This window comes from Amblyomma americanum, chromosome 1, assembly GCF_052857255.1.
Source record: "Amblyomma americanum isolate KBUSLIRL-KWMA chromosome 1, ASM5285725v1, whole genome shotgun sequence".
NCBI lineage: Eukaryota > Metazoa > Arthropoda > Arachnida > Ixodida > Ixodidae > Amblyomma > Amblyomma americanum.
The window spans coordinates 210287089-210304659 of NC_135497.1; the positions used below are offsets into that span (position 1 = coordinate 210287089).

The window sequence follows — 17571 nt, forward strand, 5'->3', positions numbered from 1 at the left end:
AGCAGTGGTAAACTTTTCAAAAATTATGCTAGCGCATTTAAGGGCCCTAAATTATACTGCGACATCGGCCAGGTATCTGAGCCTGGACCACTTACAGACCTCGGTGGAAACTATACAGCCCGAAGGATTTGACCATAGGCCATGGATCCTGTGTGGCTTGTCGTCACCTTTAAGGAATTCAAACTTCAGCGGATGATTCTGGAGCCCCACTACGCGGCGTGGAAGAAAACATTGCGAGCTCTTTACCTCTAACAAAAGATGCACGTCAGGAAGGCTAACGTTATGCGGAACGAGGGCAAGTTTCAGTGCGAGAGCACTACGTCACTAGCAAACACGGAAAAGCCGATGCCTGTTTCAACCCTATCTGATACCTGCAGAAATAAATTAAACATTGCCGCGACTGGGCTTAGAACCCGCGGCGGCCCGAACAGATCAGCTTCGCTGGCCACTGCACTAGAGCACTATGCAATCGCCGCAGCCAATACCGCCTCGTGTTAAACTGCAACACACTCTCGCGCTGTGCATCGCACATCGTCGTCTTCATCAACTTCCATCTGTGCGCAACAGTCACGAAGGGGAATGAAACGTGCGTAACTGGCTTCCTGGGTCACTGGGCACCTCAATCGGGCTTTGAACTACGTAGAAGGACGGAAGATTGGGCAAGTTGGTGTTCCATGGTAACAAGAAAATTCAAACAGCTCTAGACAACAGGACCGGAAAGAGGAGGAGACAAACACGGCGCTGAACTTACAACTGTTTTATTTGAAGTAAGAAGTCAATTTATGCAGGGTATGTTGCTGGGCGAGTTGATGGTGATCGAACATCATGGAATCGCAGCGCTAGCAGACAAGGACACAGGGAGGACACAAAGCGCAAGTGTGTGTTTGTGTCCTCCCTGTGTTCTTGTCTGCTAGCACTGCGATTCCATGAAGTCAATTTATGCGTATAAAATTGGGCACACATGCGCACGTTCATACATCGATGATGAGATAAAAATCCAAAATACCAACATATACACGTGATGTATCTGCCTTCCAATCTATCCTTTGTGCAGCAATGTCATTTATTTCGCTGACAAAGCTAAATATGTTTTGATAACACAACTATTAGATTTCCTGATGATATGTAATGCTTCGGCGACTTCTCTGGTAGTCCTGTCACTATGAAAAAATAACAATTCTGTGTCGACAAAAAAAGGAACGTATTTACACACATTGCAATGCTTTTCCAGGTTCGTGTCTTTTTTATTCAATGAATTGACATGCTCCATGAGTCTAATATCCATGCAACGGCCTGTCTATCCTATGTAAGTAAGGCCACATGATAAAAGAACCTGGTAAACAAAGCCCTTCTTGCAAGTGATGAACTTATTGACGTGATTTACCTTGCAGGTAATATTCCGTTTAAAGCTTTCCTGCTTCCTCTGAACTGCTTCCCCTAATTCCCCCAGCTTATTAGGAGCAGAAAAAAAAATGATATTAACGCCATACTTGGCCCCTACCCTCTTAAAACGATGCGACAACGCGTGCACATAAGACATGACCGCAATGTTTTCCTGTAAACATTTACTTTAGGCTGTCCCGAACACTTCAGCGCTTTTATAATCTTATTTGCACCAGCCACAAGTACGGAATCTGGAAAACCGGCCTCTCTGCATCTCTAAGCTTGAACTGAAAGACTACTATACATGTGATGAATACAAGATTTTTTTGACAGCCAAACCAATACATCCAGTTACAATCCCGAATTTTACAAGCTTGGAGTGACAAGACGCGTGGCTTACAAGAGGTTTTTCACTCTTGGGAGCGTATCGCCAGCATACATGGTCAGACAATAAGGTCAATTTCAGATCTAAGAACTGCAGGACGTTCCTCTGAGGGATCTCATGTGTAAACCTCAATCCAGACCCGTGCTTAGAAAAAAACATCGAGTAACTGAGGCACACAATCAGTACCCAAAGACCTAACTAGAATCAGGAAATCGTCCACATATCGAAAAATTCGAACATACCTTTCATTTATGTCACTCTCTACTTTCCTGTCAACATAGAAAAAAGTTGCTAAAAACTGGGGCAATTTTGGCACCAATACACACTCGCGACTTTTGCTTAAAAACTTTATCTTCCCACATTACATAGGTGTTCTCTAAATAAAGCGATAAAAGTTCCAGAAGAGACCCACTGGGAATGCCACTATCATTCTGGAATATGCACTCATCGTTTTGCTCTGAGATGCAATTTTGAACACATTGCAGAAGTCGATTATGGGGAAGAGAATAAAATAAGTCGACCACGTCTATGCTAAAACCAGAGCACGAAGCCAGGTTCTTGCTGCACAAAGGGCAGACTGGAAGGAAGGTACATCACGTGTGTATGTTTGCATTTTGGATTTTTTATGTCATCATCGATGTATGACCGTGCGCATGTGTGCCCAGTTTTGTATGTATAAATTGACTTCTTAGTTCAAATAAATAAGTTGTAAGTTCAGCGCTGTGTTTGTCTCCTCCTCTTTCTGGTCCTGTTGTCTAGCGCTGTTTGAATTTTCTTGTTACCATTGAGGTACGTGGCGGTAGTGAGAGAGATGTACGCTGCTTGCGTTTGCGTTGAAAACGTTTTGACAGAAACGCGGCACTGAAGCAATTGACCGCCGACGTTCTATGCCTTCAACGGCGTTGCCGTTGATAACGTTGTAGACTCCGTTGATTTTTAAGAAAGCAGAGGCGTATAACTGGCTCCCTGGGTCAGTGGGCTCCTGATTCATGACCGATCCCCCAGTTTGGGTATGTTCCATCTTTTGAAAGGCTAACAACAGCAACAACAACAACAGTGGACACCTCAATCGAGCTTTCAGGTATGTAGCGGTGGTATCCGCCTGCGAAAAACTGCTTTCGCACAATATTTCGGGCTTGGCAATGCTGAAGCGCCAGCAATTTTTTCTAATTATCTGAAAAGAGAATGAGTTCATCGTTAAGATTTTTATGTAAGTAACTTTCTGTGCGTAAAATGTCCTCTTGCAAATCTGGGATGTCTGTCATTTCTACGCAGTATTTGACGAAAAGTACAAGCGTTTCTCGCCATACATACAAGCTTATAGGATACTGACAAGTTTGAAACATGCCACCACGATTTTTTCTTTTTATCTGTCTTGTAGATACAGGAATAGAAGCTAAGACTGACAAGGTTAACGGAAGAAAACAGTCATTGCCATTTTTTTTTTCATTTTCGCTGTCGTGTTCTCGCGTTTGTGTGTTATTCATGAGATGTACGTTTCCTCTTTCTCAAAATAAGACTGCAGGATGCAGTACGGTGAACGTACTGCCCAGGTCCAAATTTTCATTCTGTTAAGGGCTGCTACTAAAAGTAATGTACAAAAGGAGGCTCCAGGCTCGGCAACTTCACTGGAATTCCTGTCGTCTCGTTTTCGCATTTTCAGGCGGAATTAAAAGCATCCGCGCAATAAGAAAGTGGAGCTTTCTCATTTCCACTCTAGAGCACCGCGAAAGGCCATGCCTGAGAAGCGACACAATATGGAGGCCCGGCCTCGATGTAATAATAATAATAATTGGTTTTTGGGGAAAGTAAATGGTGCAGTATCTGTCTCATATATCGTTGGACACCTGAACCGCGCCGTAAGGGAAGGGATAAAGGAGGGAGTGAAAGAAGAAAGGAAGGAAGAGGTGCCGTAGTGGAGGGCTCCGGAATAATTTCGACCACTTGGGGATCTTTAACGTGCACTGACAACGCACAGCACACGGGCGCCATAGCGTTTTTTCTCCATAAAAACGCAGCCGCCGCGGTCGGGTTCGAACCTGGGAACTCCGGATCAGTAGTCGAGCGCCCTAACCACTGAGCCACCGCAGCGGGTGATGTAAAATTCAATATTTTTAATTGGAAGCTGCGTAAGTGATTTAGCGCGTAAAAAAAAGACCATTATTCACCGGGCCTTTTTTCTGAGTGCATTTAACATTTCGTACCCGATGTAGCGAAAAGCAAACGGTACATTATATTCATTACTAAACACGATGGCCGATACATAACGGGCCAAACACCCAAAACGCAAGCGGTTGCCGCTCCAAAAATGTGGACTCAGGGGCCGAAGAAACACCTCCTCTCTCCGAAGAACATAATGATAGTGCCGAGCTCAGCGGATGCAAAAAAAGAAGAAAACAGGCGATCTCAAAACGGCAGAAATGTTGGCCGAGAGCTCATTAAACGCGCCAGCACGCTGCCGCACCTCAACTAAGCCACTCAAACGCGTGTATGTAAATAGGTAATTTAAACAGCGTTACTCAGGCATGTTTCCAGATTGAGGTAAGATCACGTGAAATGTTCCTGGGGCATGCACCAATCTTCCAAGCTTTGGAAAGCTGATGGTCTGTTTTTATGCATTATAATTTCTGGCTTTTAATGCCGAAGGTGTCCGCATGCACACAACGGCGTTTGATATGTTAAGTAATGACTGATTCAATCAGCTTTGTTATTCAACTTTTTACCAGCATGCGTCATCTGTCAAAACCTAATGCCGGTAAAAAAGAGTGCGTTCGATTGCACCATTGTATTTCATTATGGACAGCTTAGACGTCGCACAAGATCCAAAACCACTTTCAGCATGATCTGCTTATGAGAGAGCAAATATTTTTATTTCTGCATTGAAGCTACACACATCTCAGTAGCCGCAAGCGCGGGCAGTGGGTCCCACAAGGCTGCTCACAAACTACATGCGCTTTCTTTGGAGCGCCACTGCACTCTGACGAGGGGCCTTTGACAATGGCCTCATTCCTTAAATGCACCCATTTGGGTGTGGCCTGCACGACGCTGTTTCACTTTTGTTCTTGGCTGTAATTTGACCAACTCTATGCTTTGCCCTGGACACGGGAAAAAGCCAGTTTAATCAAGACTTCTCAGAATCAGCCCTCCTGAGTGTCTTTCTAGCCGTCCTCAAGATTTATGCCCACCACAGGGGAGAATTTCTCGCTCCGTTCAAATTCATCCTTTTAACGGAACACTTTACCCATACACAAAGCCATACGCCAAGGCTAAGCACCCATTCACTGGTTCGTTATTTATAAAATCACTGCTCTGGTGCTTAACAAGCAGAAAAATGGGTGCAAGCAAAAAAAGCCAGAGCGGACAGTTAAGCTAGGGCTTAAGTGTTTGACGCGATAGTGTTATTGGGTTAATACCCATGTATGCGGGATTGGTCCTTTTCTGCTTGACGTTCACAGATCGCTGGGAGTCCTCATACCACTCCTGGCGCAGCGGTGTATACAGCGGTTAAGCGACGCGCCACTGCCCTGCGGTGGCAGGTGCTGCCACCGGTGTGGCTCGTGAGACCCAGGTTGGTCTTTCCGAGCAACACCTCGCTACTAGTCATTATTTTAACTGCCACCTGCCCCGGTGAGCAGGTTGTGATGACGGCACAAGGTCACGCGACCCAGGTAGCTCACCTGCCACCCAAGTTACTCCGCTGGGGACTTTTCGCGTATATTTCGCTCATGGCCAAAGACGCCAGCTATTCTGCGACACGCGGCCCTTAACGCTATCGCGTTAATAAACTATTTAGTTCCTTAAGCTGTTCGAGGAAAACCTCGCCTGTAATGTTTATGTGCCTTCTAATACATGCGCGTATTTTCCTGTTAATCCATTTTATCAACCTGGTTTTTGAAGAATGGCCGCTTTGAACAACGTGTGTACTTTGCTGGGGAGTACGCGCCGCCGCACGTCTTCAAGCCTCTCAAGGTGATGTGCCTACTCGCCGCTGAAGAAGGTAAACACACACACAAACACAAAAAGAAAACTAAAGACGATATAGAACAAATCTGATTTTGACGTTATATATCCAAGCGCTTGAGTGCTATCACGTTGCTCGAGGCCGGCGAAAAAGAAGCCGAATACTAAAGGAAGAGCCCTTCATTGCCTGATTTCCTGCTATTGGAACCAAGGCGGGTTTCCTAACCTAGTCCTCGAAATAAAATATTTTAAGCTACGTTAATGACTTATGCTGCTTCGCTCCTGCGTGAGTGCACGGAAGAAAAGAAGGAGCGAGAGAATAAAAAAAAAAGATCTGTCGGGAGAGATAATAAAAGTGTGACGCTACTAAAAGCCGCCGGAAAGATGAGACACTAACGCGACACGGCAAGCTACTATAGCATTGTTTCCCTACGCAACGTTATGCGTTCAGTGCCGAGAGACTTGGGGACGTGGCCTTGGAAATATAGTTATCAACGGTTCGCCGTCCCAGTAAGACGTGTCTTGGCGCCGGTCCAAATTGATGACGCACTGCGCTTGGTCGATAAAAGGCGCCCACTGAGCACTGGAGAGACCCGTAAAGTCGTACAAACGCTAGCGCCGAGAATATCTGGCAGAGGGAGGTGGAGCGGGAGAAAGGGAGGGGGGGGGGGGGGGGGGGGGGGCGAAAGGCGGCGAGTAAAAGGGGACTCGTACATCCACTAGGAATAGTTAGCAGCACTATGACATATTCGGGCTCAATGAGCGCCGCAACAGCGTTCATCGTGAGCGGCGCGACAGTTTGTTTACTTTTTTGCTCGCAGCGTCGGACGCTAATTAGAAACGCTGTTTAGTCGGAAGCCGGATACAAGCGCTAAGGCATGAATAGGAGAGAAGACAGGTTGCGCAATGCGGGCAATATATTTTCAACTGGCGTGCACCGTGCTTCCCCCCCCCCCAAAAAAAAAACAACAAACAAACAGGCTATGTATGAAAGCCAGGAAGAAACTTGTTTACGAAAAATTTGCTACGCTCGTTACGAAGCGCACGCCTTTAAATAGAACCGCGCTTATAAATGACAGCGAAACGTAGAGTACCGCGACGAGGATTTGAGCTTTCTCACGATGAATGGGTGACGGAACTGTAATTCGACTGCGTGGCTCAAGCGATGACTTGTAAAGCGATGATCCAGCGAAGTAAGAGTTGTAAAATAATTTGCCCAATGTGGACGCTGTGCAGAAGAGATTATACAGACGTCGCTACGGTTCAAGAACGCCGGGTACATGAAGACGAAAGCAGGATAACCTGGATGCGACGAAGCTGATTCCGCAGCGTTCAGAACGAGTTCTCAGGTAGGCACTGCGTTGGTAGCTCTCCGCGAGCAAAGTTTACTCCTTGTCTTCTCTACCTGGTGAGCAAAGGGGAAGGAGGAGCTATATACCTTTCGATGCCCTATTTCCGCCATGTAGAATGCACTTAACATAGTTATCTATTTTGTGAGGTAACGTTCTGCCAATAATGGTGGTAGCCTAGAAAACGTGGACTGAAAAGGAACAATAGGACGAAAATTACCTGAAAATAAGAATAACGGCAGCGCTGTGCTTTTTGGTGCGGCGAAAACAGTAGTACGGTTTTCTGTCACGGGAATAACGTGCCTGCTCCTGTGACGCATGCGCCATTGCAGCTTTATAGGCGCTGAATTATTGTGCAAATACAAAAACAAACGAAAACTAGGCACGTACACCACCCTTAACGCGCGGATAACTGTCGAGCCTTTTGGTGCAAGGGAACATACGACACCAATGAAGGTGTGAAGGCCAGGAGCACAGAGGGCGAAAGTTGTTAACCTCGAGAAATATGTGCATTCAAGAGTGTCGTAAGTACCCAGCTACATGGTTCAACCGCAAGTCCCGTGGCTTGGGGACTTTGAGCTAGTTGGTTGATCATGAGCTAGTTGCTTGATCATCACAATGAAAACAGCGCAAACTTCAAGAAGGACGCATTTGTCACAGGAGACAAAGGAAGCGCCCTGTGTCTCGGCTTTTCTTTCTGCGTCCTTCGTGATGTTTGCGCAGTTTTCATTGTGTTTTGACCAAGGCTGTAGACATTTCATGAGCCACAGTACACCTTACTGACCGTAAGAACTCTGGGAAGCGGATGCAGTGAGCCCAGTGTGCGAAGAAAACACGTTCGTCTGTCCAAGAGTCCGAAATTACTTTCACGGGGTGCTGTTACTGCGCGCACAAGCGCCTCCGATTGCATTCACAATCATAGAAATGGGTAGTGGTAGCCACAAGTTTTAATGTGACTAGTTTTAACATGTGACAGTTCTAATATTATGGCAATATGGCACTGGGCTCGAGCACGACTTCAGCAACGTAACCCTTACTATAAATACGCAGTCTAATTTGAGTTTCACCCGAGAAACTTCTGGGCGTTACTGTAAGGTCGCCGTAACGCTGTTGCCGCTTCCTGGTACTAGAAAGCCAGGATAGTTACACTCACAATCTAGAGCCTAAGAGCACCCAAAGTCGTTCCGAAAATTCCTTCGTCGAGTCGTTCAGTGGCCTCCGTAGTTTTGAACAAAGGTGTACATAGACCTTGCGCTGCTTAAACGTCCCAGTAACTTATGTACATGAGTGGCACATGCTGTTTTTGAGGATCAAGCAGGTAATACCAACGGGTTACTAAGGTGGCTGTGGCAGATAACAGGGGTTCAGTGATATCGTAAACAATTCTTTTTTCTCCTGCTGATAAGTTATAGCCAATACGATGCGCACTGGCCGTTATATACTGTTTAAAAAGAAATCGCGCGCCCAACACAAGCCAGCAGTGAGGGGCTGAGCATAGTTACATGTCGATCTACATTTATTTATTATTTCTGCCCGGAGAAGTTCCTGCGGCCATTGGAGCCGTACCAGAGTTGGCTGCCGCATTTTTCGCAGAAAAATCCCCTACCACACGTGTACAGTGTCCAATAGGAATAGTTGACTTTTCACCGCTCAGTGAGCTTTCATGCTTTCCGTGATAACACGAAATCATTTGTTACGACTCACATGTATTCCCGAAACGATAGGCCAGCCTCATTTCTTCTTCCGCTCAAAACTCACGTCAGGATACAGGGGGAAGGGGGCGCTTGCACAAAGCGATGGCAAACGAAACAGAATAAAAGCTGTTGTCCGTAACCACATTGTGCCCTAGGTGCAAACGTTGCGGAGGCTCAAACCGACCACATCAGATAGGCTTTTCTGTTCACAGGCGGAAGTTTACGCGGATCTGTCTTCTTTGTTTCGCTGCAACTGCAAGTGTTATATGCACTTCCCTTCACTTTTCTTTGCCGCACTACTGCGCAAACGAAGTACGGACACAGCGCACACAACCACACGGCTCTGTTTGTGTACGCTTCGTCCGTTTCGTGGAGCCCTGCAGTTTGGCCAGGTATTTCCAAACAGCCCAGACCTGTCCGTTTCTTTCATCACTTTACTATTCTCCTCCGTCTTCTCTATCTTCTCTGTCTTCTATATATATATATATATATATATATATATATATATATATATATATATATATATATATATATATATATATATATATATATATATATATATATATATTGTTGCCAACTTAGGTCTGCTTCAGTTACCCGCAGCAAGCCTCGACGGTACTTTATGCCAATGCATAATACTGTAACTGTAACGCTGCAACGCATGCTACATACTTTACAAATAACTGTAATCCCTCAAATTAAGTCCGACTACCTAACATAATGCAACGAAATCCAGAGTGGTGTTTTTCCTTTAAATGGGATTTCTCTCAGACTGCTAAAGATAGCGACAAAACTAAGGCCATTTCGTCACGTGTAGCGCACGATGATCTTTCCGTTAGGTGTATAAAACTAACTAGCCACGCAGATTAACCCACCTTCCTTCATACCACGCCAGGAGCACCACTCAGCCTAAACAGGCGTTTTTGTTGCGTTCCTTGTTGCCGTGTATTGGGCATGTGCAGCCGCTCGGTGACCCCACTCGCTTGCTCCCTCCTGCGGTCACTGGCATGTCTCACCGCGTGCAGCACGTGCTCTTTTTTTCCGTCGACCGCTGTATATGAACAGGCCTTCTTAGTCAGAAAAAAAAACATTCAATTACAGTGCTTTAAAGCTCGGGGAACGTCCCGACCTCCATTTGCTGTAGGCATGTACCACCGTCAGTGTTATTAAAGGCTTGGCTGCTTGAGAACGCCCTAAGTCTGGCTGGCTATTTTTCTATTCGTGCAACTGAATTGGGTTTGCAGAGAGTGAGCATGTGAGATATTAATTCACGGGCAATTGGTAGCTAAAGTCGCACACACGTTAGAGATGGGATGCTGCGCAGTATAGCGATACAAATTACCTTTAACGCCGTTTTGAGGGTGCACTTTAATTGAGCGCGTTGGAAAACTACGGCACAAAATGCAACGATGATGTAGGTGACAGGAAACCTGAAATCGTGCTAAAATCGAGTAACGTGCTCAATCGCCACCGCCGCTCAATCCTTGTAAAGACTCTGCCGCATACTGGATGAACGAAAGAGTGGATATTTGCTATACTTGCTATGGCAAGAGCCTACAATGCTGAGCATGTAGCTTCAGCATGGTGCCGAAGTAGCAAAAAATGGGCTCGTCTTCGTCAGAGCGAACACAAGGCCACCCATCGAGACACGGGCACCGCGCTGCTGAAGTGTCTTTGTGACTGAAGTTTTAATCCTGGCGCTTCTTGGTGAGGTAAAGCTTTTGCCAAGGAATACAGACCAAGGGGTTTGATCCTGGGACATGTTCTGTGGCTTGCTGTGCATCGCCAGGTAAGACGAATTCTCGTCCTCACGCCTCTGAAAGCTGGGACTTTCCCGGGTGGCATGCGAGCCCCACTGCATGGCTTATGAGCAATACCCTGGGCCCTTCGCTTTTGGCGAAGATTAAACACGCCTTTTTAGCACGTATATATTCAAAACAGCTATCTGTTACCAGAGATCATAGCTACAGACCTATGATATCGCCTACCCGTCAGCTGCAGCTAAAAGAAGCAAAACATCTGCCAGTCTTCTCACTGTATGCTACGGAAGGCTCTAGAGTCTTCTTCTACACCGCAAATCATTGTATTCTGGACACTACAGGTCTCAGCAGGCGAAAGAGAGTGGTCAGCTTTCTCTTTCCCGCAGAAATTGTCTTACTTCTCGTGCTTGTTGATGTCCTATAATAAGAACATAAGAACTTCACGAAAGCGTCACCTCATTGCTATTTATTCACCCCAGAAATAACACGGTAGATGGTGCGACGCTCGGTGGGGTAATAATATTAGAAAAACCAGAAAGAGAACAGGCTGGCACACTGAAACCGCTTCCTAGACCCTACATACTAACACCGTTTCGCTATTCATAGTGACATTACTGAAAAAGCGCACCTGTCTCAAGCGCCGGCTCATCATGTGAGACCGCCTCAGACGCCGCATCGATCTCGGATGATGAGTCGGCTCTTGTAGAGTTATGCGCAGCTTGCACATGGAGCAGCCTAAAACGCGCTGATCCAGCAAGCTCGGAATCGCCAGTAGTTTGAAAGACCACAGTTCGGTTATTGATTTCGAAACACTAAGCTTCTTTGTGCAAGCAAAGAAACATACCAGTGTCGTTCGCCGTTAGCGCGCTTGCCGCTTTGCTTACGTCGCCACATACGAGCTATCAGAATTAGCTTTCTGAACACTTCCTTACACTGCGTCACAGGAAAAGAAGAGCTTTAAAGGGATAGAATGAGGCGAGATACTTCCTGAAGAAAAACGAAAGAAATGGTCCCGAAAAATCAGTGTTCGAATGCCGCAAGTGTTCACTGAGGGTGCCTTATTTCAACATCGACAATACTCTCTCCAAAAAGCGTTTCATTTTCCAGCGTCCGGTTATTCTTTCATCGTGACACAGTTTAGGTTAGTCTAAGCAACAGTCATCGATGCTCATGTTATCTGTTCACTATAAGTATAGGGGTCAAAATCTTGAGTGTGTATATATATATATATATATATATATATATATATATATATATATATATATATATATATATATATATATATATATATATATATATATATATATATATATATAAAAGACTGCACCGCGGTCGAAACGTTGATAAATAATTGTCTTTGTAGAAGTGCCCACTTCTCTTAAATCTTTATTCTGCGGAGCCAACGTAATCTACGTTCGTAATATATATACACATATATATATATATATATATATATATATATATATATATATATATATATATATATATATATATATATATATATATATATATATATATATATATATATATATATATATATATATATATATATATATATATATATATATATATATATATATATATATATATATATATATATATATATATACAAGCCGCATTCTGTCCAGAGCGCTGTCATGTATAACACAAAGCGATTCAACCAATACGCTGAACCGGACAGCGTCAACTCTAGAAAAGCTTTTACCAGCTACGTGCAAGTTATATTTGCAGGTCCTTCTATTCTTCAGTTCGATATCGTGGGTAACGCATCAAGGGTTAGTAAACATCGCTAATGGATATCATCTTGAACGATACTTGACTTAATTCGGGCGGTTGTTTAACGGGCAGGACAGTTGCACGAAAACTACCATCAACGGTCAAACGAAACCTATCAAAAACAGCACACTCCGCCGATAAACCAAAACGAAACGTCGCGTTTTGTTCTTGGGATGTATCCATCTTATAAAGAGGCTCCACTAAACGATGTGCCATATTCATGCTTGCCCCATGCAGACCGAAGAAAAAGAATGGCGGTGAACATAACCTTGACGACCGAAACCGGTGTTGGAGCCCTCTATGTGTTCATAAAAAGCCTTCACCAGCAAAACTAATTATATAACGCAGCAGCCCCTTACCATTTTAATAATAGTCTTGATGCTTTGGAATTTCATTTTTGCACCGAAAGAGGTAAAGGCAGATGAGAATGCAAACAAACAGTGCCAACCAAAATGAGCCTCTAAAAGGATAAAGTAGTTATAGACGAGTGAAAACGTTGACGAATGTAAACGTGCAACCAGAAGGCGCGTCATTCGGACGGAGCAAAAGAGAACAGGACAGAAAGCGCCAAGTTTTACTCATTAATATAAATCAGCTGCACTTAAGCTGAAGCTACGCTGTAATAAATTCACCGACTAGCAAATGAACGCAATGACCGCCTCCAAAAAAAAAAAACATGTTACTGTTGTTGAAGGAAAACTGTGAATCTTTTGACAACATAGCCCATTTGTACAGCAGGTGGAAGGCCTTGTAAATTACGGCTACTCTTGATATGTAAGAAAAGCTGTACAGAGGCAAAGAATGCAACTGGGAGTCATTAAATTTATCCGTTTCTCTTAATGCCAAGGTAAACAACAGAGATCTAACCTTGATAACAGAATTTCTATGAGTAAATTTTCTCGTTGCTTTAGCTTAAAGCAGTGGGTTAATGCTTATTTCCACACGCACAAAGGCAGCTCTGAAGCCGGTGATGAACAGTTGCTAAAGAAGCACTGCCTAGTTTCTCCTTGAGACAAATATGCACATTACTTACAAGGTGCTTGTAGAAGCGCTCTGAACCCAACTGTTAACCTTTTGAAAATCCTGGAGGCGACGCAATGTCGCTAATTTATAAACACTATTATTAGACACCTATTCACAAAAGGCAATTTACGGAAAAGAACTTGACCAGCCAGCCACAAATTCAGCATGCGCAGTACACAACTATCATTGACACCTTTCCCGGCGGTCAACAAACAACAGCACACATGATTCTACCCGTGGATCACTTAACAGCATTTTTTTTAACCCCAGCACGCTTCTAAATAAAGCATTTCGTTCTCACTATCAACCAACGATGAGAGACTGCGCTGCCGAAGGCATTACGTTCATTCACAGCCGATAGGATGTTTACATGCAGTTGAGGGTAATAACAATAAGCAGTTGCTCGAAAGCCACTGGGATTCAGCGAAACGGTCAGGTCACTCATTCCGAGCATTTCCCCCCTCACACCTTTATAACGCCAGGGAACAGCACATCCGGTCGCTTTAGCTTCGCCGGTCTACTACGGCCGAGCTCTCTTTTCGTGGGGCTGCGTAAGCGTCGCGTTCCCGCCCGCCTCACGTCGCAGACACGCAGCCAAGCGGCCCCCGGCCGGCCTATTCGGTGAATCTGCGCGTGCTGCGGTGACCGCGGTCATTTCGTGGTTCCCGGGAAAACCCCGCCGGGCGCGTGGATGGGCGCACCAGGGTGCTCTCGGGGGCCGAGCACTCTGGCGCGTTGAGGGTCGCGGCTGGCTAGCGCGCTGCGGAGGCGTGACGGCGCGTGCTCGGGGCGGCTGGGGCCGGGGGCCCGGGGCTCGTCCGGGCCCCGTGGGGTCCCCGGTCGCTGGGGCCGGCCCGCTGAGCATGGCCGTCAGGGTAGCGCCATGTTCAAGATGGAGGCCTAAGCTGCTCGCGGATCGATGCGCGGTCGGGTTTTTTTTCCCCTTTACCTCTACGCCGCTGGTGGCCATGGTTTCCCTGTTGCGTGGGGTCCTACTGGCGGCTCTCCGGCGGCTCCTGCGGGGCCCGGCTGGCCCGCGGCGGCGCACGCTCAGTGGCAGGCGGCCCCTTCTGGCGCAGCTCGTGCAGCTCGCGAGCACCGCGGCCTCTGCGCGCCCAGCGCCGGCTGCGCGCGCCTCTCGCAGGCGGCGCTGCCGCAGCCGCGCCCCAGCGCCGCGGAACGCCGCCAGTCCGGCCCACGCAGGGGCGCCGGCTGGACGCGCTGGCTGGCGCAGCGGCGGCGGCGGCGGCCGTACTTCGCGGCGTGCGCGCTGTTTACGCGGCCCCCAGCGCGGCTTCCTACGGCCGCAAACGACGCGGCGTCCAAACGAGTGCGCCTCTAGCAACGGAGAAACTCGCGCACAGCTTCGCCTTTTCCCGCCTCAACGACTTTGCGCTTTTAAACTCTGTGGAACGCTAAAAACCGACCATGATAGCGCAGGGAAAGCCGTCCTGGAACGTAATAGACAAGTCAGACTTATGCCGTAAATGAATGGCAAAAAAAGAGATGCGCCTGTTTTTACAAGTCGAAGCATCGGATATCAAAGCATAGAGCAGAAAATTGTCGCGCTGAGCCACCGGGCAAATAATTCGATGCAACCTGAACGCTGTGTTCAATACAACTAGTACTTAGCATACACATTCATTATCTACGGCCTCGCCCTGCTGCGATAATGCCTTTCGTTTCCCAGTTCATATTTTTGTCACGTGACACAACGAGTAAGACTGCAGTTCCCTGAGCTGCTGGTCTGTGGATAAAAGAACGCAAAAGTACGGAGAGAAATTCAAAATGTTGTTTGCAAAACATTCTCCCTGGCTTTTCTGATTACTGTTGCAGAGGTGAGTACTATTGTTTGGGCATATTCATACAAATGAGCTTACTGCTTTGCTGCACTATTCAAACGTGCTTTCACATGCAAAAAGGACCCAAATATGTGCACTTAAATGAGTGTTTTGAAATGGCAATGATCATCTAAATGTTTGAGCTTAGGACCACGCTCCCCGCCTCCTCTCTCTATATATACGCAGGTAAACACGATTAGGTAACCCACCATTTTCGGGCAAGCACCCATTTAAAGAGCGTTCTGTGTTCGTCAGTGCGAGAATATGTAGCTCAACAGAAAATGTTGGCAGAAATGCAAGCCCCGCACTTAGTATAACCCCCCCCCCCCCCCCAATCGACATGCGAGCTAAAAAAATTAACACGAACAAAACACAAAAGATGAGTATTGGCATGCAATTCTTATCTCAACATGCAAGACAGGATACTGAAAAGCAAAGAAGCTCAGCATAATATTCAGAGCCAACAGCACGTGCGTGAAAAACAAAGTGTAATAAATAAAGAATGTCATATAATTTAACGTTCTGGATGTAAGAATGTGTCGATGAGCCATTTAATGCTTTTGCAATAACATTTACGACTCACACGTAATGCGATGACCAGAGCTGAGAAAATATGCCGAGGAAAACATAATCGAGCTCACTTTTCCCTGAAATATACTGGACGTAACGGAGCTGTGATTACAGCTTGGTAACAATTGCATGTGGTGTTAGAGACGCCACAGAATATGATGGAACAGTGCATGAAACTCCGGTCTTCGACTTTCATAGAATTACAGCTCCACCAGGCTCGCCCTGCTTCGTGAAGCGAGCTCCTACAAAATTTTGCGTTCCGTAGGTTATATTGCGCTCCTACAGTGTTTTTTCAATTTTTTGTTGCTTTAAAATCAATTTAATCTATTTAATTTCCCTTAACGAATTTCATCTCCCATGCCCCCTTTTTGTTTTGCGCTTTAGTGCTTTCAAGCTTCCTTTTGGTTAATCAAGATGACTTCTCTGCAAGGGCTCTCATAATGCAGTGAAGTTAGCTTCGGCGAAATAAGTGCGGGCTTTCTGCAGCGTACTAGGCTCAGGTCCGTCGGCGCCCTTAGATCACGAAAAACAAAAGAATAAAGATGATAGACTATTGGGAACAAAAGTCGCTAGGACTTCCGAAGGGAAATCGAGGCGCCTAGGTTGCATGTTATTCAGCGATCAGCTCATTTCACTACACACATTAGAGTACGTACGAGAGTCTGGCTTTCACCTCTACAAATTTGGTCACGAGCCGCCGGCTAGCAGCAGAGATATCGGCTTCGGTTTCCACTCTCAAAATTCTGGAATCTTATGTGCTCTATAGTGCATAAGAATAATTGGTTATTATGAAATCAAAAGTAGGTGTATTAACTATCTCACGAAATGTGGACACCCGAACCGTGGCTCGAAGGAAAAAAAAATGTCTAGAATTTGACATAACGCAAATAGTGAAATATGACCATTGAAACGCCAAACATGCGTCACTGTCACGCTGCATGACGGCGTAATGCGAGTTCTCAAGTGATGCTGACTTTGCGAGAAAAAAAAACCCCTAGCAACAGCGCGATTCGCAAGCACAGCCAAGGCTGCCCGAGAAAATCTCATGTTTTAGGTTCGTGTCAGTTAACAGAATTGAGTCGCCCCCCGCCGGTTTCATTGCATTTAATAACTCTTAGAGTGCGCATTTAGCGAAAATATCGGGCTCTCTCTGGGTTTCGTGAGCCTGAGACGCATAGGGGGACACGCATGCACGTCGCAATTCACATGGTGTCCTTCTCATGATGACATCTCATCGGAAGGAGAGTGCAGCATTCTGATACACTGGAGTGCAAGCAGACAGCAAAAGCAGACCTTGCGTATAAGCCCCAACAGTTGCTTTTTTAGCCGAGTTAATAATTCCTCGCCAGAGTACCTTCCGTTATTGCAGTGGTGGTTAAAATACTGGAGAGCAAATGGGGTATCACACGGAGAGTGGGTTAGTCAGCATATTACTTGTTATGTTAATTATCTGAAGATTGATGAATCAGAGTAAAGTAGAACAGCATTCGGTCAGACATTCCAGTCACTTGCAAAAGTCTCGTTCCAGTTTCATCTCTGGATCAGGCTCTGGCTCTGCTTTCGGCTCATTTACAATTTCTTTCTGGCAAAGAAAGAGGGAAACCAGACAGCCCGTTTCGTTTATCAATTAACGCTTCATGCGGACAGTGCTGGAGGCTCCCGGGTTGAGAGCTCAACGCCGGACATATCGCAGCGGTTTTGTATCTTTTTACTAGAATCACAAGAGGTTTTAATATAACGAAGCATTTTCCAAGAGGCTAGGCCTGTGATCGATTCTGTGTTACAAAAACTCAGGAACGTGCGTACGCAGTCGCTAATCATCTCACTGAA

General features: G+C 45.9%; 1 protein-coding gene across 11 annotated transcripts in view; it reads right to left on the reverse strand.

The window, feature by feature from the left end:
* The window catches only part of cac (calcium voltage-gated channel subunit cacophony), a 530251-nt gene that overhangs the window by 152293 nt on the left and 360387 nt on the right, over window positions 1-17571 (reverse strand). Inside the window, exon 1 of one of the 11 annotated variants that reach the window (XM_077648396.1) lies at window positions 14280-14468. The exons of 9 other annotated variants lie outside the window; for them this stretch is intronic. The gene's annotated coding sequence lies outside the window, so the exon portion shown is untranslated. Of the gene's footprint in view, window positions 1-14279; window positions 14469-17571 lie in introns of those variants that run through there. One more of the 11 variants, XM_077648395.1, reaches the window with a different exon arrangement.